Below are 26,970 nucleotides of genomic sequence, written 5' to 3' on the forward strand. Positions count from 1 at the left end.
CAACCTGTACTACTATCATAAGTCAACTTAACTACTACCATAACTCAACCTGTACTACTACCATAAGTCAACTTAACTACTACCATAACTCAACCTGTACTACTATCATAAGTCAACTTAACTACTACCATAACTCAACCTGTACTACTATCATAAGTCAACGTAACTACTACCATAACTCAACCTGTACTACTACCATAAGTCAACTTAACTACTACCATAACTCAACCTGTACTACTACCATAAGTCAACTTAACTACTACCATAACTCAACCTGTACTACTATCATAAGTCAACTTATGGAGTTATTTTCAAATATGTGTGTTTATTTAGTTGTCACAGTGTAGTCAGACAAATGTAAAAATGAGTCATTTAGAAGTTGAAGTTTGAATCTGTCTCACCTTCATTATAAAGCAGAAAAAGGCTGAGAAGAGATTGAATGAAAACATGCCTTGCTCTGAAATGCTGTCAGGACTGACTTCTACCATTTCAAGAATGACGTCTTCCACCAGCGTTAGTGTTGGGAATAACAGAAGATGTAATATGGATGATATTATCTGATGACTAATCACAACCACACATTATTTCAAATGAGATCAAGGTTAATGACATCATAGTTTAACTGTAAATAATTGCAACACTCCAATTTTGATGACATCTTTAAAAAATGGTTCAATATAAAAAGAAGAAATACAATATACTATTACACCAGCATGTTTTGTAAGTCTTTCCATTTGATCATTTGGAAATGCTAAATGTACTATTGTATATTCAAATAAATCACCCCCATCATGTTTCTTTATGGGCAATTTTGACTATTAGTTTTTAAAATGTGTTGTGAATAATGGAGCTGTATTCATTTTGTTTGTATTTAAAAATGGTTTAGACATGTTTAAAGGGGAACATTATCACAATTTCAGAAGGGTTAAAACCATTAAAAACCAGTTCCCAGTGGCTTATTTTATTTTTCCAAGTTTTTTTCAAAATTTTACCCATCACGCAATATCCCTAAAAAAAGCTTCAAAGTGCCTGATTTTAACCATCGTTATATACACCCGTCCATTTTCCTGTGACGTCACACAGTGATGCCGATACAAACAAACATGGCGCATAGAACAGCAAGCTAAAGCGACATTAGCTCGGATTCAGACTCGGAATTCAGCGGCTTAAGCGATTCAACAGATTACGCATGTATTGAAACGGATGGTTGTAGTGTGGAGGCAGGTAGCGAAAACCAAATTGAAGAAGAAACTGAAGCTATTGAGCCATATCGGTTTGAACCGTATGCAAGCGAAACCGAGGAAAACGACACGACAGCCAGCGACACGGGAGAAAGCGAGGACGAATTCGGCGATCGCCTTCTAACCAACGATTGGTATGTGTTTGTTTGGCATTAAAGGAAACTAACAACTATGAACTAGGTTTACAGCATATGAAATACATTTGGCAACAACATGCACTTTGAGAGTGCAGACAGCCCAATTTTCATCAATTAATATATTCTGTAGACATACCCTCATCCACTCTCTTTTCCTGAAAGCTGATCTGTCCAGTTTTGGAGTTGATGTCAGCAGGCCAGGGAAGCTAGGGTCGATATTCTTCTCTAGATCATCTTCGGTGGCATAAGGGACGGTGTGAGCCAAGACATCCAGGGGGTTTAGCTCGCTCATCTGTGGGAAGAAACTGCCGCCATTGCTTGCCGTGCTACCGAGGCCCTTTGTCCCTGAATAGCTCACACACTCCGGCAGATTCAATGGGGGTCTGGCGGCAGATTTCTTTGACTTTATGGTTGTAAATGCATCTGCTTTGAGTGTCGCAGGATATCCACACATTCTTGCCATCTCTGTCGTAGCATAGCTTTCGTGGGTAAAGTGTGCGGAACAAACGTCCAATTTCTTGCCACTTTGGCATCTTTGGGCCACTGGTGCAACTTGAATCCGTCCCTGTTGGTGTTGTTACACCCTCCGACAACACACCGACGAGGCATGATGTCTCCAAGGTACGGAAAACAGTCGAAAAAACGGAAAATAACAGAGCTGATTTGACTCGGTGTTTGAGAAAATGGCGGATTGCTTCCCGATGTGACGTCACAACGTGACGTCATCGCTCCGAGAGCGAGTAATAGAAAGGCGTTGAATTCGCCAAAATTCACCCATTAAGAGTTCGAAAATCGGTTAAAAAAATATATGGTCTTTTTTCTGCAACATCAAGGTATATATTGACGCTTACATAGGTCTGGTGATAATGTTCCCCTTTAAAGAAAAAAAAATCAATGGGTGAATGGAACTCAAATTTCTGTGGCTGCAACTTTGAATAATAATTGTTGTAATTAATTTGAAGTAATGGAAATATTTCAAATGAGATGGAATAATGGAAAGCATTATTATGACAGAAATTGTCAATCATCCATGCTGTTGTCTCCAGCAGTTGAGAGCGTCTCACTGGGCTCTCTAAACAAGCTGTAGAGCAGCTGCAGTACATCCACAATATTGCTGCTCCAGTCCTGACACAACCCGCAAATATGAGCATATTAGTAGTTTGCTCAGAAGAATAGAGTGTAAAACATCTCTGCTGTTGTACTAGTATATGTTCATCTTCTTCTATGACATGCTAGAGTCACATGAACCATTCCCAGCTCTGGGAACCTCAGTGAGTGTTCTCCTGCTGGTGGCCGGAGTCATGTTTCACTTTTATGCTCCTAAAATCTACAATCATATTCCTAAAGATGTGAGACAGGCATTAACATTGGCAACGTTCAAATCCAGCCTGAGAACACTTACTAAACCAAAAAGAAAACTGAAAAATATCTCATCTACACACTTTGGAAGTATAAAAACACTTCAACTTACCGTAGATGATAATATATGACAAATGATGGTTGACCCTGACTCTAGGTACCAACAGGAGACCACTCATTGAAGTTCCCAGAGCAGGAGATGCTTCATATGGCTCTCACATGTCAGAAATGTACTTTGGCACAAGACCAATGAAACACTTGCACACAAGCAGAGCTGTTTGAAGGCCTACTGAAATGAAATGTTCTTATTTAAACGGGGATAGCAGATCCATTCTATGTGTCATACTTGATCATTTCGTAATATTGCCATATTTTTGCTGAAAGGATTTAGTAAAGAACATCGACGATAAAGTTCGCTGATAAAAAAAGCCTTGCCTGTACCGGAAGTAGCGTGACGTCACAGGTTGAGGGGCTCCTCACATCTGCACATTGTTTACACCAGCAGCGAGAGCGATTCAGACCGAGAAAGCGACGATTACCCCATTCATTTGAGCCAGGATGAAAGATTTGTGGATGAGGAAAGTGAGAGTGAAGGATTAGAGTGCAGTGCAGGACGCATCTTTTTTCGCTCTGACCGTAACTTAGGTACAAGGGCTCATTGGATTCCACACTTTCTCCTTTTACTATTGTGGATCACGGATTTGTATTTTAAACCACCTCGGAAACTATATCCTCTTGAAAATGAGAGTCGAGAACGCGAAATGGACATTCACAGTGACTTTTATCTCCACGACAATACATCGGCAAAACACTTTAGCTACGAAGCTAACGTGATAGCATCATGCTTAACTGCAGATAGAAACAAAATAAATAAGCCCCTGATTGGAAGGATAGACAGAATATCAACAATACTACCAAACCCTGGACCTGTAACCACACGGTTAATGCTGTACCGCCTGTCGAAGCCTAGCAAAGCTGTTGCTAACAACGCCATTGACGCTAACTTAGCTACGGGACCTCGACAGAGCTGTGCTAAAAACACTAGCTCTCCACCTACGCCAGCTCTCATCTGCTCATCAACACCCGTGCTCACCTGCGTTCCAGCGATCGACGGCGCGACGAAGGACTTCACCCGATCATCGATGCGGTCGGCGGCCCGGAGACGGAGGAAGTCAACCCAGACAGGTGAGGACAGCGGCGCGGCGGCGGCAGGCATTGTAGCTTTCGACGACACCCTGGCCGCCATCAGAGTAAGCAAGAAACATATATTTCCCCAAAGTTACGTACGTGACATGCAGAGGTGGGTAGAGTAGCCAGAAATTGTACTCAAGTAAGAGTACTGTTACTTTAGAGATTTATTACTCAAGTAAAAGTAAGGAGTAGTCACCCAAATATTTACTTGAGTAAAAGTAAAAAGTATGTTGTGAAAAAACTACTCAAGTACTGAGTAACTGATGAGTAACATACACACACACACACACATATATATATATATATATATATATATATATATATATATATATATATATATATATATATATATATATATATATATATATTTGTATACATACATTGATATATACAGTATATAATTTATATTTATTATTTTTGTTTACATGTTAAAGGTGTTTTAATGAATATACATGCATGTTTAACACATATATATTCCTTTCTTTCATGAAAACAAGAATATAAGTTGGTGTATTACCTGATTCTGATGACTTGCATTGATTGTAATCAGACAGTAGTGATGATAACGTCCACGTTTTCAAATGGAGGAGGAAAAAAGTTCCTCCTTTCTGTCTAATACCACATGAAAGTGGTTGGTTTTTGGCTTCTTATTTGTCCAGCTTCCATATTCGTTTTTATACACTTTACAAGAAATACATTGGCGGCAAACTCCGTAGCTTGCTAGCTTGCTAGCTTGTTTGTACTGGCTTTCGGAGACTCTTATTTTGAAAGCGCAGGCGCGATGGAGCGGCACTTTTATTGTGAAGACAGGAACTGTGCAGTCAGTCTTTAGGCTTTTGACGGGATGTACGGTTAAAATAAAAAATGGTCTTTTTTCCTTCACACTTTTGATTGATTGATTGGAACTTGTATTAGTAGATTGCACAGTACAGTACTTATTCCGTACAATTGACCACTAAATGGTAACACCCCAATACGTTTTTCAACTTGTTTAAGTCAGGTCATGTGACCGCCTGGCTCTGTTTGATTGGTCCAACGTCACCAGTGACTGCATTTGATTGGTGGAACGGAGTGAACGTCACTAGTGACTGCATTTTATTGGTGGAACGGAGTGAAACGTCACCAGTAACGCAGGCACTATGAAGGTCTGTCTGACAGACCAAAACAAACAAAGCGTGCATTAACAGATGGATAAAAAATTAGTAGCGAGTAGCGAGCTGAATGTAGATAAAAGTAGCGGAGTAAAAGTAGCGTTTCTTCTCTATAAATATACTCAAGTAAAAGTAAAAGTAAGTTGCATTAAAACTACTCTTAGAAGTACAATTTATCCCAAAACTTACTCAAGTAGATGTAACGGAGTAAATGTAGCGCGTTACTACCCACCTCTGGTGACATGCACATAGCGACACGCACGTACGGGCAAGAGATCAAATGTTTGGAAGCCAAAACTGTAGTCACGGTCACGCATCTGCTATCCAAGTCAAAGTCCTCCTGGTTGTGTTGCTGCAGCCAGACGCTAATACACGATCCCACCTACAGCTTTCTTCTTTGCAGTCTCCATTGTTCATTGAACAAATTGCAAAAGATTCACCAACACAGATGTCCAGAATACTGTGGAATTTTGCGATGAAAACAGAGCTGTTTGTATTGGATACAATGGTGTCCCAATACTTCCACTTCAACCCGTGACGTCACGCGCAAACGTCATCATACCTAGACGTTTTCAACCGGAAGTTTCCTGGGAAATTTAAAATTGCATTGGCATGTGTTGCAATGTTAAGATTTCATCATTGATATATAAACTATCAGACTGCGTGGTCGCTAGTAGTGGCTTTCAGTAGGCCTTTAAGAACCTTCTTAAAACCCATTTTTATTCACTGGCTTTTAACCCAGCATGAGATGTAAACTGTTTTTAACTTTTTTAACCGTTTTTAACTTTTTAACTGCTTTTTATCTAACAAATTGTTCTTAGGATAATTTGTATTTGCTTTATCAATGTGTATTTTACTTCTGTTTTAAATGTTATTTTTTAGTCTGTGCTTTGCCTCTATTTCTTTGTGGTGTTCAGCCCTTTGTTCTTCAACTGTGCTTCTTTTTAAAGGGCTTTATAAATAAAGTTGGTATGGTATGTGTTAAGGTGTTTGAGCTTAATGGAGCTCTTTATGCGTGCACATGAACGACACTTTCATCGAGTCCGATCATCAACGTCCTTTCACCGAGGATACTTTATTCTTCTTCTTCTGTTGAACACACAACTGCTGCGGTGTTAAACACTACACAGCACCAGAGCGCCCCAAGTGGAGAACATGCGCTACAACATCCAGCCTCTACAACAAAGCTACACAGAGTAAAAGCGCAGATATATACAATCTTAACACCCCCACTCGCTATTAGCTCACTGTGTTAAACCAATTTGTAAACAATATTTCAAGAACATCTTCCATCATCCTGTTTTGTTAAGATCCCTCCTTCTAGTCTTTATCCCAAAATGCCAAACATATTCTGTGAAAAACATTTCAACTTCTGTTTAGTAGCTGGTTTTGTCAGGATATCAGCAACCATTTGTTCTGTTGGGCAATATTCCAGTAATACCCTACCAGTAGCAACAATGTCTCTTATGAAGTGGTATTTCACATCAATGTGTTTGCATCTTTGTCTGTTAACAGGATTTTTAGTGAGTGCAATCGTACCTTGGTTATCTTCGTACACTTTTGTTTTAACATATTGATAGTTATCAAGTCCTTTTAGTAGCTGTTCAATGTAAAGACACTCCTGTATAGCTGAAGCTAACGAAATGTACTCTGCTTCACAGGTAGAAAGAGCTACTGTTGGTTGTTTTCTTGTCTTCCATGAAATGAATGAACTGCCTTCACACAAAGTTGCACAATAGCCTGATGTGCTACGTCTGTCTGGTTCATTTGATGCCCAACTTGCATCACAGTAAACTGTCAGACCGAGTCTTTCAGTTACATTCTTCTTGAAGTTAAGTCCTTGTTCTGATGTACCTTTTAGGTATCTGAATACATGTTTCACTGTATTCCAATGTTCCATAGTAGGTTTATTAAAGTGTTGAGATAGTTTACTCACAACAAAGCTTATGTCAGGTCGAGTGCATGTGGATAAGTCAATTAAACTTCCCACTGCTTCTCTGTACTGTCTTGGTTGTTTCAACTTTTCAGCATTTTCTGCGTAATCAAGTTTTGGTTCACAAGGAGTTTCTCTTGGTTTACAATTTTCCATATCAAACCTTTGTAAAACCTTTTTCACATATCTCTCTTGTGACATTTTGACTAGTCCATTTGTTTGTGCAAAGTCTATTCCTAAGAAATGTTTTAGGATTCCCAAATCCTTCATTTTGAATCTCTGAGTTAACATTCTTTTTACATCCCGCATTGATTTTTCACTTGAAGCAACTAAAATAAGGTCATCTACCCAAATAATAAGTATTACCTTTTGACCATATTTTTCTCTTGTATACACACAATGATCTGCATCAATTCATTTTCACATAAATGGGTGTGTAACACTGTATTCCAGTTTCTGCCCGACTGTTTGAGTCCATACAATGATTTGTTCAGTTTACATACCAGTTTTTCACCAGTGTTAGAGATTTTCTCGTATCCTTGTGGTTGTTCTAAATAGATTTCACAGTCTATGGGTGCGTGCAGATACGCGGTCTTCACGTCCATCTGATGTAAGATTAAGTCCTCCTGTGCCGCCTTCTGCATGAGAATTCTTACACTTAACATGTCAGCTGTCGGTGAAAACGTCGCTTCGTAATCTGTTCCTACTTTCTGGTCGTATCCTTTGGCAACAAATCTCGCCTTATATTTATTAGATCCATTTGTGTCTGTTTTGAGTGCATAAACCCACTTTGCTTTTAAAGCTCGCTTACCTGGTGGTAAGTCAGTCAACTGGAATGTGTCATTTTCCACTAGTGAGTTCATCTCCTCATCCATGGCGTTTTTCCAGTGCATTGACTTGGATGATAACACGGCTTCCTGATAAGTTTCTGGAATGTCACAAACTGCTCGATAACAGAAATCAACGCATGTTTGTAATCTGTCCAATGAATCATCAGTCTCAAAATCTTGTAAATAAACTGGCTTTTGTTTTATCCTGAATGGATTCTTTCTGGTTTCTGTTTCGGCATTTGCCGCTGACTGTTCCACATCTTCCTGCTCATTTAAATCCTCAGTTTTGTTTTCAGGTTGAACTCTGTCTTCATCCTTCTGGTCACTGTCACAGACTACATTGTCTCTGTTTCCAATGTCATGTCCTGCGTATGGCTCCCAAGTTTGTGTCTCTCTCTCTACACTTGTTTTGGTTGCGAATCTCACCAATCTGATCTTTTGGACCTTTTCCATTTCTGGATAATATACAAGGAAGGCTGGGCTGTTTTTATCATATCCTATGAAAATGCCCTGCTCACTTTTGGAGTTTAGTTTTCCTTTTTCTTGTTTGTAACTAAAACATGTAGACCCAAACTTTTGCATTTGTGACACATTTGGTACTTTTCCTGTAAGTAACTCATATGCTGTTTTCTTTGTCCGTCTATTGTAACACCTGTTTCTAACATGAGCTGCTGTTTGAATGGCATAGTTCCACAAATAGTTTGGTAGTTTGCTTTCTATCAGTAAGCATCTAGCCATGTCAAACAGTGTTCGCCATTCTCTCTCTGCTGTGCCATTTTGGTGTGGCGAATAAGGCTCATGTCTTATTTTGTTCTTTGTTAGTAACATTTGGAACTCTCTGTTTGTAAACTCAGTGCCGTTGTCTGAACGTATACACTTCACATCTCCATAGGGTGCTACATCTGCTAAGAACTTTTCTGTTGCAGCTACTGCATCACTTTTTGACTTAAGAAAATATACTAATACAGCACCTGAATAGTCATCTGTGAAACATTGTGCGTATTTGTGTCCTTCTATGCTTTCAGTTTTCATTGGCCCTGCTAGGTCTGTATGGATTAACTCCAGGGGTTTATTTGCTTTAGCATCTAGCTCCCTATTCCTCATTTGGGTAAACTTGCCTTTTGTACATATTTCACACATCTGATCTGGCTTAACAACATTTCCCTTAATTACCATACCTTTGTCCACAGTTTGGAGTTTGATTACATCATCATAGTTGCAGTGCCCTAGAATCTCGTGCCATGTTTGTACGTCATGACACACTTTACACTGATCTTCATTTGCATTAACAGTTGATAGATAATATAGCTTCTCATTTTCGTTTATTTTAAAGGGGAACATTATCACCAGACCTATGTAAGCGTCAATATATACCTTGATGTTGCAGAAAAAAGACCATATATTTTTTAACTCTAAATGGGTGAATTTTGGCGAATAAAACGCCTTTCTAATATTCGCTCTCGGAGCAATGACGTCACCACGTGACGTCACATCGGGAAGCAATCCGCCATTTTCTCAAACACCGAGTCAAATCAGCTCTGTTATTTTCCGTTTTTTCGACTGTTTTCCGTACCTTGGAGACATCATGCCTCGTCGGTGTGTTGTCGGAGGGTGTAACAACACGAACAGGGACGGATTCAAGTTGCACCAGTGGCCCAAAGATGCCAAAGTGGCAAGAAATTGGACGTTTGTTCCGCACACTTTACCGACGAAAGCTATGCTACGACAGAGATGGCAAGAATGTGTGGATATCCTGCGACACTCAAAGCAGATGCATTTCCAACCATAAAGTCAAAGAAATCTGCCGCCAGACCCCCATTGAATCTGCCGGAGTGTGTGAGCAATTCAGGGACAAAGGACCTCGCTAGCACGGCAAGCAATGGCGGCAGTTTGTTCCCGCAGACGAGCAAGCTAAACCCCCTGGATGTCTTGGCTCACACCGTCCGGAAGATGATCAAGAGAAGAATATCGACCCTAGCTTCCCTGGCCTGCTGACATGAGGGTATGTCTACAGAATATATTAATTGATGAAAATTGGGCTGTTTGCACTCTCAAAGTGCATGTTGTTGCCAAATGTATTTCATATGCTGTAAACCTAGTTCATAGTTGTTAGTTTCCTTTAATGCCAAACAAACACATACCAATCGTTGGTTAGAAGGCGAATTAGTCCTCGCTTTCTCCCGTGTCGCTGGCTGTCGTGTCGTTTTCGTCGGTTTCGCTTGCATACGGTTCAAACCGATATGGCTCAATAGCTTCAGTTTCTTATTCAATTTCGTTTTCGCTACCTGCCTCCACACTACAACCATCCGTTTCAATACATGCGTAATCTGTTGAATTGCTTAAACCGCTGAATCCGAGCTAATGTCGCTATAGCTTGCTGTTCTTTCCGCCATGTTTGTTTGTGTTGGCTTCACTGTGTGACATCACAGGAAAATGGACGGGTGTATATAACGATGGTTAAAATCAGGCACTTTGAAGCTTTTTTTAGGTATATTGCGTGATGGGTAAAATTTTGAAAAAAACTACGAAAAATAAAATAAGCCACTGGGAACTGATTTTTAATGGTTTTAACCCTTCTGAAATTGTGATAATGTCCCCCTTTAAAAAGTAACTACAGGACAACATATACGACTAGAAGATGAGAAGCACTACATACAACATCAAATATACATTCATATTAAACATGCTGTGTTTTTAAACTACATTTAGCACAATCACTGTTTAAGTGTTTTTACATCCCTGCAGCTTCCATGACTGTTACACACTTGTGTCTACTGACCTGATTCTTAAACCTGAACATCTTATCACACACAGTGCAACTAAACGGTTTCTCTCCAGTGTGTATTCTCATGTGTCTGGTCATGCGTTGCTTTGTGGAGAAAGTCTTCTTACAAACAGAGCAAGTAAAGGGTTTCTCACCTGTGTGTGTTCTCATGTGTAATATCATGTTATTCTTAGTGTTGAATCTTTTAGCACAAGCTGAGCAAGAAAAAGGTTTCTCTCCAGTGTGTGTTCTCATGTGTCTGGTCATGTGTGGCTTTCTAGAGAAACTCTTCTTACAAACAGAGCAAGTAAAGGGTTTCTCACCTGTGTGTGTTCTCATGTGTAATATAATTTCAATCTTAGTGTTGAATCTTTTAGCACAAGCTGAGCAAACAAAATGTTTATCTCCAGTGTGTGTCCTCCTCATGTGTGTGGTCATGATTTGCTTGCTGTAGAAACTCTTCTTACAAACAGAGCAAGTAAAAGGTTTCTCTCCAGTGTGTGTTCTCATGTGAGTGGTCACTTGTTCCTTTCTGGAGAAACTCTTCTTACAAACAGAGCAAGTAAAAAGTTTCTCACCTGTGTGTGTTCTCATATGTAATATCATGTCATTCTTATTGTTGAATCTTTTAGCACAAGCTGAGCAAGCAAAAGGTTTCTCTCCAGTGTGTGTTCTCATGTGTGTGGTCATGTGTACCTTTCTGGAGAAACTCTTCTTACAAACGGAGCAAGTAAAAGGTTTCTCTCCAGTGTGTGTTCTCATGTGTGTGGTCATGCTTTGCTTTGTGTAGAAACTTTTCTTACAAACAGAGCAAGTAAAAGGTTTCTCTCCAGTATGTATTCTCATGTGTACTGTAAAATGACTCTTCCATCTAAATAATTTCCCACATTCAGAGCAGTCAACGTGTTTGTTGTTAGTGTGATGTCTCGTATCACCTTTAGAGTCATTTTTACTCTCCAAAGGTTTTTGGATGTGGTCACTGTGATCAGAAGAGTGTGACATCATGTGGTCCATGTCTGACAGTGGAGCAAAGATGCTGTCTGGTTCTGACTTGATATCTTCACAATGCTCTCCATCAGCTTCTGTGATGTGTTGACTTACAAGCTCCGCCCCTCTGTTCTCCTCACTTTGACTGTGATGAAGCTGTAAGGACTGAGCTTCATCTTCATCATGAAGCTGCTCCTCTTTAATGTGGGAGGGGGCCTGTAGCTCCTTCTGTCCCACACTGGTGTGCCACTCCTCTTCATGACTCCCCGCTGACACCCGCTGGACGTCTGCAGAACAAATGAGGTGTTACTGTATTGAAGTTTGCAGTATTCAAACTATTGACATGTGAGCTAGGCCAAATAGACAGTGATGGGCAAGCTACCTGGACAATGTAGTAAGCTAAGCTACAAGTTACTCTCAATTAAATGGAGCTAAGCTATCCTCAGAGAATTGTAGCACGCTACACTACAAGCTACACTGCAAAAGTAGCTTGCCACATCAATTATATATATATATATATATATATATATATATATATATATATATATATATATATATATATATATATATATATATATATATATATATATATATATATATATATATATATATATATTGTCCCACATGTATAATATCAATGTTTATGTTGTCCATGGAAAGAAGTTAGTAAGAAGCAAAAGAAAAACAACCAACCATGGATGACAAAAGGACTGAAAAATGCTTGTCACAAAAAAAAGACATTATATGGAAAATTAATAACACAGACATCTATAGAGGCAGAAAATAAGTATAATAAATATAAAAAGAAGCTAATTGGTATACTAGGAACATGTAAGAAGGAATATGACAGACAATTATTAAAGAAGAACAGAAACAACATGAGAGCAACATGGGGCATCCTAAATAGCATCATTAAAAATGCTGCTAAGAAAGATTACCCCCAGTACTTTCTACATGGAAATACAAAAAATGACAATATGAACCAAATAGTTGAACGTTTTAATGATTACTTTGTTAATATCGGAAAAAATGTGGAACAAAGATTTCCAAATGCAGATGATGGATATGTTGAGGACTTGAGTGAGCTCATAGACAGAAATCCCAATTCCATGTTTCTTAAAGGGGAACATTATCACCAGACCTATGTAAGCGTCAATATATACCTTGATGTTGCAGAAAAAAGACCATATATTTTTTTAGCCAATTTCCGAACTCTAAATGGGTGAATTTTGGCCAATTAAACGCCTTTCTAATATTCGCTCTCTCGTTGTGACGTCACATCGGGAAGCAATCCACCATTTTCTCAAACACCGAGTCAAATCAGCTCTGTTATTTTCCGTTTTTTCGACTGTTTTCCGTACCTTGGAGACATCATGCCTCGTCGGTGTGTTGTCGGAGGGTGAAACAACACGAACAGGGACGGATTCAAGTTGCACCAGTGGCCCAAAGATGCCAAAGTGGCAAGAAATTGGACGTTTGTTCCGCACACTTTACCCACGAAAGCTATGCTACGACAGAGATGGCAAGAATGTGTGGATATCCTGCGACACTCAAAGCAGATGCATTTTCAACTGGACTGGACAGATCAGCTTTCAGGAAAAGAGAGTGGATGAGGGTATGTCTACAGAATATATTAATTGATGAAAACTGGGCTGTCTGCACTCTCAAAGTGCATGTTGTTGCCAAATGTATTTCATATGCTGTAAACCTAGTTCATAGTTGTTAGTTTCCTTTAATGCCAAACAAACACATACCAATCGTTGGTTAGAAGGCGATCGCCGATTTCGTCCTCGCTTTCTCCCGTGTCGCTGGCTGTCGTGTCGTTTTCGTGGGTTTCGCTTGCATACGGTTCAAACCGATATGGCTCAATAGCTTCAGTTTCTTCTTCAATTTCGTTTTCGCTACCTGCCTCCACACTACAACCATCCGTTTCAATACATGCGTAATCTGTTGAATTGCTTAAGCCGCTGAAATCCGAGTCTGAATCCGAGCTAATGTCGCTATAGCTTGCTGTTCTTTCCGCCATGTTTGTTTGTGTTGGCATCACTATGTGACGTCACAGGAAAATGGACGGGTGTATATAACGATGGTTAAAATCAGGCACTTTGAAGATTTTTTAGGGATATTGCGTGATGGGTAAAATTTTGAAAAAAAACTTCGAAAAGTAAAATAAGCCACTGGGAACTGATTTTTAATGGTTTTAACCCTTCTGAAATTGTGATAATGTTCCCCTTTAAACTGGATAAGAAGTTATTTAACCAACAGGAAACAATACGTGAAGCTAGGCCAACACACTTCTACAACACTAAATATATCCTGTGGTGTACCTCAGAGATCGATACTAGGACCTCAATTATTCAATCTCTATATAAATGACATTTGTAAAGTTACAAAAGATTTAAAGTTGGTATTATTTGCAGATGATACAACAGTGTTTTGTTCAGGAGAGAACACACAGAAGATAATACAAATAATAACAGAAGAAATGAACACATTAAAAAGATGCTTTGACAAAAACAGACTATCTTTGAATCTCAGTAAAAGTAAAATAATGCTAATTGGTAACAGCAGAAGAGAAAGTCAGACACAAATAGACGGAATATAAATTGAAAGAGTACCGTATTTTTCGGACTATAAGTCGCAGTTTTTTTCATAGTTTGTCCGGGGGTGCGACTTATACTCAGGATCGACTTATGTGTGAAATTATTAACACATTACCGTAAAATATGAAATAATATTATTTATCTCATTCACGTAAGAGACTAGACGTATAAGATTTCATGGAATTTAGCGATTAGGAGTGACAGATTGTTTGGTAAATGTATAGCATGTTCTATATGTTATAGTTATTTGAATGACTCTTACCATAATATGTTACGTTAACATACCAGTTGGTTATTTATGCCTCATGAAACGTACACTTATTCAGCCTGTTGTTCACTATTCTTTATTTATTTTAAATTGCCTTTCAAATGTCTATTCTTGGTGTTGGCTTTTATCAAATACATTTCCCCCAAAAATACGACTTATACTCCAGTGCGACTTATATATGTTTTTTTCCTTCTTTATTATGCATTTTCAGCCGGTGCGACTTATACTCCAAAAAATACGGTAAATGAAACCAAATGTCCAGGTATAATAATTGATGATAAATTGAACTGGAAATCTCATGTAAAAAATATACAACATAAAGTAGCAAGAAACACGTCAATAATGAATAAAGCAAAACATGTTCTAGACCAAAAATGACTTCATATTCTCTACTGTTCACAAGTGTTACATATCTGACTTATTGTGTAAAAATATGGGAAATAACTACAAAAGTACACTTCATTCATTAACTGTGTTACAAAAAAGATCAGTTATAATAATACATCATGTTGGATATAGACAACATACAAACACTTTATTTATTGAATCAAAAATACTGAAATTCCACCACATAGTGAATTTGCAAACAGCTAAAATGATACACAAAGCAAGTATTTATTGAATCAAAAATACTGAAATTCCACCACATAGTGAATTTGCAAACAGCTGAAATGATACACAAAGCAAACTATAACCTGCTAGCCAAGAATGTACAACAATTCTCAACAAAAGAGGAGAAATATAATCTCAGAGAAAAATGTAATTTAAAACATTTGTATGCACGTACAACACTTAAGACCTTCAGTATATCAGTATGTGGAATTAAATGATGGAATGGATGAAGCAAAGCAATCAAACAATGTACTAATATGATCCACTTCAAGAAACTCTTCACACTTAAAGTGTTTACAAAGTACAAAGAAGAAGATAAACATTCTCAATTTATTTCATCCATCATTCATTTTCTACATCATCTTACTCATCTCACCATATGAAATATAACTTACTTCACTCATTATTATTTATTTATTTTTATTGTGATTACTTATGGAGTATATTGTGAATACATTGAGAACAGGAAGTGAACTAAAGTGTTAGCAACTGTTATGTAAAAGAAAAGTGGTAGGATTAAATAAACTCTGCTTCTTCCTACTCCTTTTCCAACATGTTGAAAAGACAAACTGGAAATTGTGATGTATCATGTTGTATACATGCATGTGTGATGTATCATGTTGTATGCATGCATGTGTGATGTATCATGTTGTATGCATGCATGTGTGATGTATCATGTTGTATGCATGCATGTGTGATGTATCATGGTGTATGCATGCATGTGTGATGTATCATGTTGTATGCATGCATGTGTGATGTATCATGTTGTATGCATGCATGTGTGATGTATCATGTTGTATGCATGCATGTGTGATGTATCATGTTGTATGCATGCATGTGTGATGTATCATGTTGCATGCATGCATGTGTGATGTATCATGTTGTATGCATGCATGTGTGGTGTATCGTGTTGTATGCATGCATGTGTGATGTATCATGTTGTATGCATGCATGTGTGATGTATCATGTTGTATACATGCATGTGTGATGTATCATGTTGTATGCATGCATGTGTTATGTATTATGTTGTATGCATGCATGTGTGATGTATTATGTTGCATGCATGCATGTGTGATGTATCATGTAGTATGCTTGCATGTTCCAAATAAATTCAAAGTCAAGTCAACTCAACTCAACTAACACTTGGTGGACATTCAAGCCACAAAATGCAAATGGAGTATTGTTGGTGTATTTTGGATGGTTATAGAGGACCTCCCATTGGCTCCATTGCAAGTCGTCTTTTATTTACATTTATGAGTTATAATTAGGGCTGGGTGATGTATGGAATATACTAGATATATCGTGGGTTTGTCTCTGTGCGATATAGAAAATGACCATATGGTGATATTGGAGTATACGTTCTCACACAGTTGCTTTTAGCTGCAGGCATTACATAAACATTTATTTACCATTTACATATATATGGTGTATCGTGACATGGACTAAACATATCCACATATATATGGTGTATCGTGACATGGCCTAAACATATCCACATATTAATAAAAGGCCATATCACCCAGCCCTACTTAGAATGCGATTTTTTTTTTTTTTTATATCCGCCATCATGTCTTTTATAATGATTGTGAACGATAGAAAAATTCCCCCAAAAAGTGCAGTTCCCCTCTTAAATCCAATGATTAGATTTAAGACTTGAAGTGTATGAGCATGAAGTGATGAAGCCTACTTGGATGAGTCTTCTAAGACAAAGTGAACAGTCCAGTTGTGATGGATTGAATGCCCTGAGAATAAAATGATATGTGCTTACTTGGACTGTGATGAAGCTGTGAGGACTCAGGTGCTTTGTCTTCATGCTCTTCAGTCTTCACAGAGACAACAGTCAGTGGAAACTTGCTGACATCGTCCTCCTCCTGCCCTACAACACACTCTCCCTCCTCTTCCTCTTTCATGTGTGGATCCTCCTCTTCCTCTTTCATATGGGTGGGCTGTGGATCCCCCTCTTCCTCTTTAATGTAGGTGGGCTGTGGATCATCCTCTTCTTCTTTAATGTGAAGGGGCTGTTGAACGTCTGTTGGGTAAATAAGTAAATAAGATAAAGAGAGAATATAAATAGTTTTAGACTGACACTGTTAACACAATGACAATATTTGTGTTATTTCGTGTGTTGTGTTAAAAGTGTGTAGCAAAACAACCAATACAAACACGGGAATACTTGCTTTTGTCCCAGCCACTAAAATTCATTCAAAAGTGAGTACAAAAACAGACTAAAGTGAGTACAAAAACAGACTTGGAAATTTGATGAGGAGCAAGTTGTTTTATAAGTACAAGGCAGCATTGATTGAGGCATTCTTAACTTTACACTCACTGATATAAATGGGTTATACATGGGTTATACTTGTATAGCGCTTTTCTACCTTCAAGGTACTCAAAGCGCTTTGACACTATTTCCACATTCACCCATTCACACACACATTCACACACTGATGGCGGGAGTTGCCATGCAAGGCGCTAACCAGCAGCCATCAGGAGCAAGGTGTGAAGTGTCTTGCCCAAGGACACAACGGACGTGACTAGGATGGTAGAAGGTGGGGATTGAACCCCAGTAACCAGCAACCCTCCGACTGCTGGCACGGCCACTCTACCAAATTCGCCACGCCGTCCCCATAAAAAGTGTGTAAATATTTTATTCTGTATACGGTCTATGACACCTAAACTTTATCTCTAAACTTAACCATAATTTGTGGTGTAGAATGACGTCTGGAACTCAAGATAGTTCCACATGTCTGGGAACGCCACCGACGGATAATCCTTGATATTACACAACAAATCTTTAGGGATCTATTCCGTTTCATAATTGGATTTTTTTCTCGTATCTGCTTTTCGCAGGAACAACTCGGCCAGGGGTGTTTAAACTAATTTTAGATGGGGGGCCACATGGAGGAAGATCTACTCCAAGTTGGCCGGACTGGTAAAATCACGGCAAGATAACGTAAAAATAAAGAAAACTGCAGATTGTTTTCTTTGTTTAAAAATAGAACAAACACATTCAGAAAATGTACAAATCATGTTGTTATTTTACATACAATAGTATTCTATCTTTAGTTGTCCTTTTTTACACTTTCAGAATCAATTATGTGATAATGTTCATCAGTCAACTCATTGGTGTTCATTTTCATCCATCCATCCATCCATTTTCTACCGCTTATTCCCTTTGGGGTCGCGGGGGGCGCTGGAGCCTATCTCAGCTACAATCTATCAAGACAAATAAATAATATCAAAATCAAATTACAGGATGTTATTGATGTAGTTTGCTCATTTTCCCCGACTGGTGCGCTAACATTGTGTGTTTTAGTTGTGTTTTACATATATAGCATCATCTACAAAGATACAAAGAATTGCTATTGCGACATCTAGAGGACACATTTAGAACAGCAGTTTCTTTCATTCCAAAATTTTGATTCATTTTTGTACTTAGCAAACTCATCCCGTCTCATTCACTCATTCACACACTAATGGCGGGATCTGCCATGCAAGGCGCTTACCACGACCCATCAGGAGCAAGGATGAAGTGTCTTGCTCAAGGACACAACAGACGTGACTAGGTTGGTAGAAGGTGGGGATTGAACCAGGAACCCTCAGGCAGGGCCACTCTACCAACCGCGCCACTAGTTTTCCACCATCGACCTGCCTACTAGCCTTCCACCATCGACCTGCCTGCTAGCCTTCCACCATCGACCTGCCTGCCAGCCTTCCACCATCGACCTGCCTGCTAGCCTTCCACCGTCGACCTGCCTGCTAGCCTTCAACCATCGACCTGCCTGCTAGCCTTCCACCATCAACCTGCCTGCTAGCCTTCCACCGTCGACCTGCCTGCTAGCCTTCCACCATCGACCTGCCTGCTAGCCTTCCACCATCGACCTGCCTACTAGCCTTCCACCATCGACCTGCCTGCTAGCCTTCCACCATCGACCTGCCTGCTAGCCTTCCACTGTCGACCTGCCTGCTAGCCTTCCACCGTCAACCTGCCTACCAACCTTCCACCATCGACCTGCCAACTAGCCTTCCATCGGCCTGCTGTTTGCCTACGGCCATTGGCTTCGTCTACGGGCTTCCACCCGTCGGCCTTGGTTGCTAGTCTTTAGCCCTGTCTGCTAACATCTTCAAAAGTGGTAAAACAAGTGAAACTTCTCCTCTCACTATGTCACAAATTATTATATTGTGTTTTATACTTTTGTGTGGTTTTACTGGTGTCCCAAATGGGTCTGGTCACCCCCACTCACGAGCTATGCTACTTCAAGATGCACAGTTTGACATATTTGATAATTTGACAATTCATAGTGGCAGCTACAAAATAACCTCGGCCTTATCTCAGTTGAAGATTTCTGTGACTTTGGACAAAACTAAATGGCTGCATACTATGATAGAGTCCATTCATTCATATTGTTTCCTTGTTTTGAGAGATCACGTCAACATTACTGCATCCTCCCCTATTGTGAGCACTTACTTTCACAGATTAAAGACCAACTCAAAAGATGGTAACTTTAAGCGCAAATGTTTAGTTATATTATTGTTATTGCTCTCAGGAAATGTTGACACTTATCCAGGCCCTGATACACCTACACAATGTTTTACACCTGCAGATTTTAAAACTAGATCTGGTTTTGGGATTATTCATATCAATGTTCGGAGTTTATACTCCCTAAACTGGATATGATAAAGATCTGGATAAACTCAACAAATGCTGATATTGTAGTCTTATCTGAAACTTGGCTTAAAACAATCTGTGCTTGATAAAGATATTTACATTCATGGCTATAATGTCTATCGTACTGACCGACAAAGAAAAGGTGGTGGAGTGGCCATATATATTAAGCAGAGGTTTGATGTTAAATTAGTGCTCTCTGAATCAGTAAGTAAAGAACTTGAACTGTTAGCACTTGAAATCGAATTAGCTAGAAATCACCACATTATGGCAGTGGGGTGTTATATGCCTCCATCTGCCCCTAGTAATTCCCTATCTACTCTTGTGAAGCTTCTGTCTCAACTGAAATACAAGGAAATAGTTATTTGAACTGGGACTGGCTCACATCTGTGTCTGACTCTTTGAAAGCACAGTGTGAATCTCTAAATTTAACACAATTAATTAACTCAGCTACAAGACCTAATCCTAAATGCCCTCAAAAAGCTACACTCATTGACTTAATTCTAACAAATATGCCCTTCAAAAGAGTTGCATCTGGTGTTTTCCCTAATGATGTGAGTGATCATTGTGTGATTGCAGTAGTGCGAGACACAAGGATTCCTAAAAGCAAGCCTCGTCTTCTTGAAAAACATTATATGAAATTATTTGAGACGCAAGCTTTTTTACATGACTTGCATCTTTTTAATTGGGATAGAATTGCTCTTTTTGATAATGTTGAACTGGCTTGGAAATATTTTCACGAAAACGATTTGAGTATAGTGAACAAACATGCCCCTTTTAGAAAATGTAGGGTTAAAGGACGTGACAATCAGTGGTTTACATCGGACCTATCAGATGTATTGCATGAGCGTAATGCTGATTGGGCCAGGGCACGCAAGTCAGGGTTAGAAGCAGATTGGTTGAATTTTAGACAATTAAGAAATCAATTTACCTCTCTTTTTCGGATAGTCAAAATTAGAATTGCATTTCTCCACAACAACTGAAAACCTCAAACACCCAAAGAGGTTTTGGAAAATCATCAAATCTTTGTCCGCCTGCTGTAATTCAGTCAATCTCCCACCTAGTATACTTGTTGATGGTGTCAGAGTAAGTGACAGAAGAGAAATGGGTACCGTATTTTCCGCACCATAAGGCGCCCTGGGTTAAAAGCCGCGCCTTCAATGAACGGCATATTTCAAAACTTTGTCCACCTATAAGCCGCCCCGTGTTATAAGCCGCATCTAACTGCGCTAAAGGAATGTCAAAAAAACAGTCAGATATGTCAGTCAAACTTTAATAATATATTAAAAACCAGCGTTCTAACAACTCTGTTCACTCCCAAAATGTACGCAAATGTGCAATCACAAACATAGTAAAATTCAAAATAGTGCAGAGCAATAGCAACATAATGTTGCTCGAACGTTAATGTCACAACACACAAAATAAACATAACGCTCACTTTCTGAAGTTATTCTTCATTCATAAATCCCTCGAATTATTCTCCTTCGTTGTCCGAATTGAAAAGTTGGGCGAATGTGGGATCCAAAATGTCGTCTGGCGCTGTCTCCCTGTCTCCCTGTCTTGGTGAACGTCACGTGTGTTCGCCTTCTGTCATCCACTGTTCCCACGCAGTTAGCAGTCTAGCTTCGAATGCCCTGTTGACACCAATATCTAGCGGCTGGAGGTCTTTTGTCAATCCACCCGGAATGACGGAATGATGCGAGTATTGAATTAAGCGCGTAAGCGTGTCTCTTAATGTGCTGTTATGAGCTAGCAAATATAACAACTACACTACCCAGCATGCAACGATAGTGACGAGCATGCGCGGTAGCCCTGAGAAGCGTTGTTGTATGCTGGGAGTTAGAATGTGGTTATGAGCACGCTGTGAGTAAACGTTGAGAACTCAGTTAACACGCCTCGTCTGCATTATTTATAATTAGACAGACAACACACTTAATAGGAGCCATTTTGGGGTCTTTACATAAACACACAAATGGAAATGAAACGTCACATATCCCAGCATGCACCGCGCGCTTCTTCTACGGGGAAAAAAGATGGCGGCTGCTTACCGAAGTTGCGAGACCGAAACTTTATGAAAATGAATCTTAATATTTATCCATATATAAAGCGCACCGGGTTATAAGGCGCACTGTCAGCTTTTGAGAAAATTTGTGGTTTTTAGGTGCGCCTTATAGTGCGGAAAATACGGTAGTCATTATAATAATCATTTTATTAACTCTGGTTTTCTCTATAATTCTGACAACTTTACTGAAGTTCCGCTAACTCCGGAAAGAACCGTTGAAAATACCCAGGGTTTTAACTTTACGCCCTTTACCACAACAGAGGTCATGAGGGCTTTAAAACAACTTAAACCTAGAAATCCAGCTGGCTCAGATAAGTTGGAGCCGTTCTTTTTAAAGTTGGCAGCTGAAATTATAGCTGGACCACTGACTCACATTTTTAACCTTACTCTAATTTCAAATGAAATCCCCTTGGATTGGAAATATGCCCTTGGAATCCGCCTATTAAAAGGAGGTGACCCTTGTAATCTAAATGATTACAGACCGATCTCTAAACTCTCTGTTCTGGCAAAAGTGCTTGAATCCCTTATCAGTGAACAGATAAAAGACTTTTTGGACACCAACTTTATTCTGTCACCATTTCAGTCAGGTTTTGGCAGAAATCCCAGTACTGTTACTGCTGCTATGAAGTTTATAAATGATGTAACTGAAGCTCTTGACAAGAAGCAGTGCTGTCTGTCCCTCTTCATTGACTTTTCAAAGGCATTTGATACTGTTGATCATGTCATTTTAATCAAACGTCTTTCAGCTATTGGTTTTTCTCAGCAAGCAGTTGGATGGTTTGCAAATGACCTCACAAGTAGAACTCAGGCTGTTCAGATAGAAGGTTCCTTCTCGGACGTACTGCAAGTGAAAAAGGGTGTCCCTCAAGGTTCTGTGTTGGGCCCATTATTAATTAATAATCTTGGACAGAATATTCTGAACTCAACTTTCCATTCCTATGCTGATGATACTGTCATATACTGCACAGCACCCACTCCTGCTGAGGCCTTTAAATATCTACAACATGCATTTGACAGAGTACAAGAACAACTTTGCTATCTTCAACTGCTTTTAAATGCAGAGAAAACAAAGTGTATGTTTTTTACCACGTCAAAAACTGTAAGATCAGCACTGTGTGAGAACATTTGAACAAGAAATGGGCAACAAATTGTGTTAGTATCTGCTTTTAAATATTTAGGATTTTAATTGATGACCATTCACATTCAGTATGTTGCAAAAAAAACCTGAAACTTTTACTGGGATTTTATTATAGAAACAAGTCTTGCTTTTCTTTTACTGTGAAACAAAAATTGGTGGAAACAACCTTTTTACCTGTTATTGACTATGGAGATGTGTTGTACATGAATGCTACTGCTGGTTGTCTCCACAAGCTGGATAGTGTGTACCACGGGGCACTGAGATTCATCACCAACTTACTTACCATTGTGTGTTATACTCAATGGTTAACTTACTCACCATTGTGTGTTATACTCAATGGTTAACCTACTTACCATTGTGTGTTATACTCAATGGTTAACTGGACATCTTTATGTGCTCGACGCCTCAATCATTGGTACGTGTTCATCTACAAAACCATTCTGGGTATCACCCCATCTTATCTGTCTTGTATTTTTACAAAGAAACAAGGAAGTCACAATCTTCGTTCAATGAATGTTCTGCAATTTGTCGTCCCCAAAGTAAGAACTGAACTGGGCAAGAAAGCATTTAGGTTTTCAGCAGCGAAGGCTTGGAATAACCTACAATCCAATATTCAACTTCAAACCCTTGTTACATTGAATGAGTTTAAAGCTTCTGTGAAAGGATTGCAGTCTACCTTGTCTGTATGCACATGTGTTATGTCAGCAAGTTTTAATGTTGTACATTTGATGTTTTATGTGTTGTTTACTGTTTTAATGTAACCTTGCTGCTGCCCTCTTGGCCAGGTCTCCCTTAGAAAAGAGATATTTGATCTCAATGGCATTTTTACCTGGTTAAATAAAGAAAAAAAACAAGAAAAAAAACAGCTGTTTATTTGAAGTCTTAAATAAGTCAACTATGTGTGCAGTGCAAGGTGAAATGCAGTTATGTCATCTTCTTGTCAATAACACACACATCACACTTTTGCGTGTTGTTGCTTCCTTATTTGTCATTATTCAAAGCTGATTTTAATGTGTAGCAGCGGCAGCTGAACTCAATGTGACAACGTGTCATAGTTACGTCAGTCAGCTGGAATTAAAAATACAAATAGTTGTGTCGTTAGTCCAGAATCTTCACGGTCCTCATGGACGACATAATTAGGAACCAGTACTAAAAGAAATGGTACTTGGTACACATCCCTAATCTTCACCACTAAACCTTTGAAATATGCTGACATATGTGCTGCTAAAGGTAAATAAACAGTAGCCATATTTAATGTTTGCCTTCATTTGACCACGTGAGGTAAGGAGGACGGCCTCTAGGTCACATGGTTACACCCCAGCAATTACACTGTTGATGATTGATGAGCATTCATTTTTAAATGGTGGTGTTAAACAGCAAATATATCTCCATCTTTAGTCATAAATGTGGCCCCCGGATGAACATGTGTCACAAACATTGTATTAGATGATATGTGGATGTTGTGCTTACTTGGACTGTGATGAAGCTGTGAGGACTCAGGTGCTTTGTCTTCATGCTCTTCAGTCTTCACAGAGACAACAGTCAGTGGAAACTTGCTGACATCATCCTCCTCCTGCTCTACAGGACACTCTCCCTCCTCTTCCTCTTTCATGTGTGAGGGCTGTGGATCCTCTGAAGTGAAACTGTCCCCCTGCAGATGAGGGAGACATTCTTCTTGGTGTCCAATCAGCTGATGGATGTCTACAGGACACAAACAAAACACATTTTAACTCCTACATGCTAAATATTAAATCATACATGAAATATAGGGCTGTGGCTATTGAACATTTTATTAATCAAGTGTTCTACTGGAAATGTTTTCGATTACTCGAGTAACTGGATAAAACATAGTGTTGCTTGGTTAAAGACAAATTTAAGTGACTTTAAGACATTTCACTTAATAATGAACGGCCAATTGGTTTGAGATGGTATGAGATCAAGATGTCATCTTTAGATCAGGCTTTGTTTTTTCCACAATCACTGCCACATTACAAAGTTAAAGTACCAATGATTGTCACACACACACTAGGTGTGGCCAGATTGTTCTCTGCATTTGACCCATTAACCTTGATCACCCCCTGGGAGGTGAGGGGAGCAGTGAGCAGCAGCGGTGGCCACGCCCGGGAACCATTTTTACGGTGATTTAACCCCCAATTCCAACTCTTGATGCTGAGTGCCAAGCAGGGAGGTAATGGGTCCCATTTTATAGTCTTTGGTATGACACAAGCTACTGATCTCAGGGTGGACACTCTAACCACTAGGCCACTGAGTAGGTGGATGTAGCAGGTGTTGTAGTAGGTTAATGGCTGCACCAATATGAAGGAAATAACAGGTCAGTATAGCTTTTACACACATAAATAACTTGTCAAACCTGCCAGCTAGCAGGCTAGGTTTACAGCGTCAGTTACCATGGTAACTGACTCTGACTTTGTCTTACCTCTCTTATTTTTGGAGGTCAAACTCTGGAGCTTTACATACTCAGGAGTTTGCACTTAACCTGCTCTCTGGAATATTCCCCCGGTGACTGTGTGAGTTTTGTGTAAACATGTTGATACACTTTGTTACAAACTGAGAGGAACATCAACCTCTCATAAATATTGTGTGTCTGAACATCCTCACATGACAATTCATCTTCCTATAGACAATATATTGAAGAAAAGTGTTCATAATAAATATAAAGTTAGTAAAGATGTGAGAGTAAGAAGTAAACAAACCTGTTGTGTGTAACACAACTTGATGTTTTTCATGTTGTCGCTCCTTCTCCTCTTTTGTTGGACAAAGTTCCTCCTCGTACTCTGCTATGGTTCTTTCGCACATTTTCACACAATCACAACACTTTACACTCACACTTGATCTCTGCTTAGCGATGTGTTTTCATCTCTCTTTGTTAGCAGCTAACAAGCTAAGCTAACTAGCAAGCTAAGCTAGCTCGAGAAGCATCAAAGTGCGCTCAGACTAATATAACCGGATACAAACAGCTATTAACGATGTTTACTCTATTTAATAGAGTGTAATAAAGGACATATATGTGTACATGGACGCACAGATTAAGAACACTGAACTGTGACGACTGCAATAACGTCTTCACCGTCAGACGCCATCTTGCTTTATCCTCGCCCTGTTTGGTTCGCGCTCAGTCTTGTCAGATCTCGCGAGAGAAACAAGTAACCAGCTCTTTCCCTCTCCACCCCCGGTACAACTATTTCAAACATTCTGAAAATAAAAACAAACTTTTACATTTTCAAAACAAAGACATACAACTTATTTTGGTAAATAAACAGTAGCTTATATGACCCCTTTAAATGATAAGTTGCCTGATCAGAGCGAGACGAGTCGTGGCTCCTCAGCTTCATGCAGGACGGAGTGGTAGGAGGCGTGGGCGAGGTTGACTGACTGCAAAAGACCACACCATTATTTTTAAATCAATCTAAATATTGCTCTAGTTGGTATTTGTGTTTTAAATCCTGTTGTAAAGGTTTGTACTTTCAACTGTAGTTGTAAATATTAAGTGGAATTTTATTATAATAACCGAATATATTCCCTTATTTTGGAATAGTTACAATTAAAGCAATACATGAATCACAACAGCTGTAGTCTCAGCACTTTGTAGCGCCCTCTGGCGTGAGTGTAAAAGCTTACAGCACCTGGTATTCCCAGGCGGTCTCCCATCCAAGTACTAACCAGGCCCGACCCTGCTTAGCTTCCGAGATCGGACGAGATCGGGCGTGTTCAGGGTAGTATGGCCGTAAGCCGAAAGACGAGGTAAAAACAACCTTTTAAATGGAACTCTTACAGACGGGATGGGAGAAAATGACTAATTATCTAAGAGTCTGTCGCGCATGCGTACACTAATGTGCTTTTTCTGTCTGTGTGATTGTCTTCCTTTGCTACGGCGGTCAAGTTGCTTTCACGGTGGATATTTGCCTCCGGAGCTCCAGCGGAAGCTCCCCCTCACTGTGCCCACACTGCTCTCTCATGCTGCGGGGAGATTGCAGGAGAGGTGCCGCTCTCAACACTACTTTATGCTTAGG

At 39.3% G+C, this 26,970-nt stretch overlaps 1 protein-coding gene and 1 non-coding gene across 2 annotated transcripts in view; one reads left to right on the forward strand and one right to left on the reverse strand.

Moving 5' to 3' along the window:
• Positions 1 to 26,970, forward strand: part of LOC133570632 (uncharacterized) — a 296,050-nt gene that overhangs the window by 224,184 nt on the left and 44,896 nt on the right. The window lies entirely within an intron of this gene.
• Positions 26,572 to 26,690, reverse strand: LOC133571251 (5S ribosomal RNA). The gene has a single exon (XR_009810358.1). It is a non-coding gene; the product is annotated as a 5S ribosomal RNA (ribosomal RNA).

Source organism: Nerophis lumbriciformis, linkage group LG28 (assembly GCF_033978685.3).
Source record: "Nerophis lumbriciformis linkage group LG28, RoL_Nlum_v2.1, whole genome shotgun sequence".
Taxonomy (NCBI): domain Eukaryota; kingdom Metazoa; phylum Chordata; class Actinopteri; order Syngnathiformes; family Syngnathidae; genus Nerophis; species Nerophis lumbriciformis.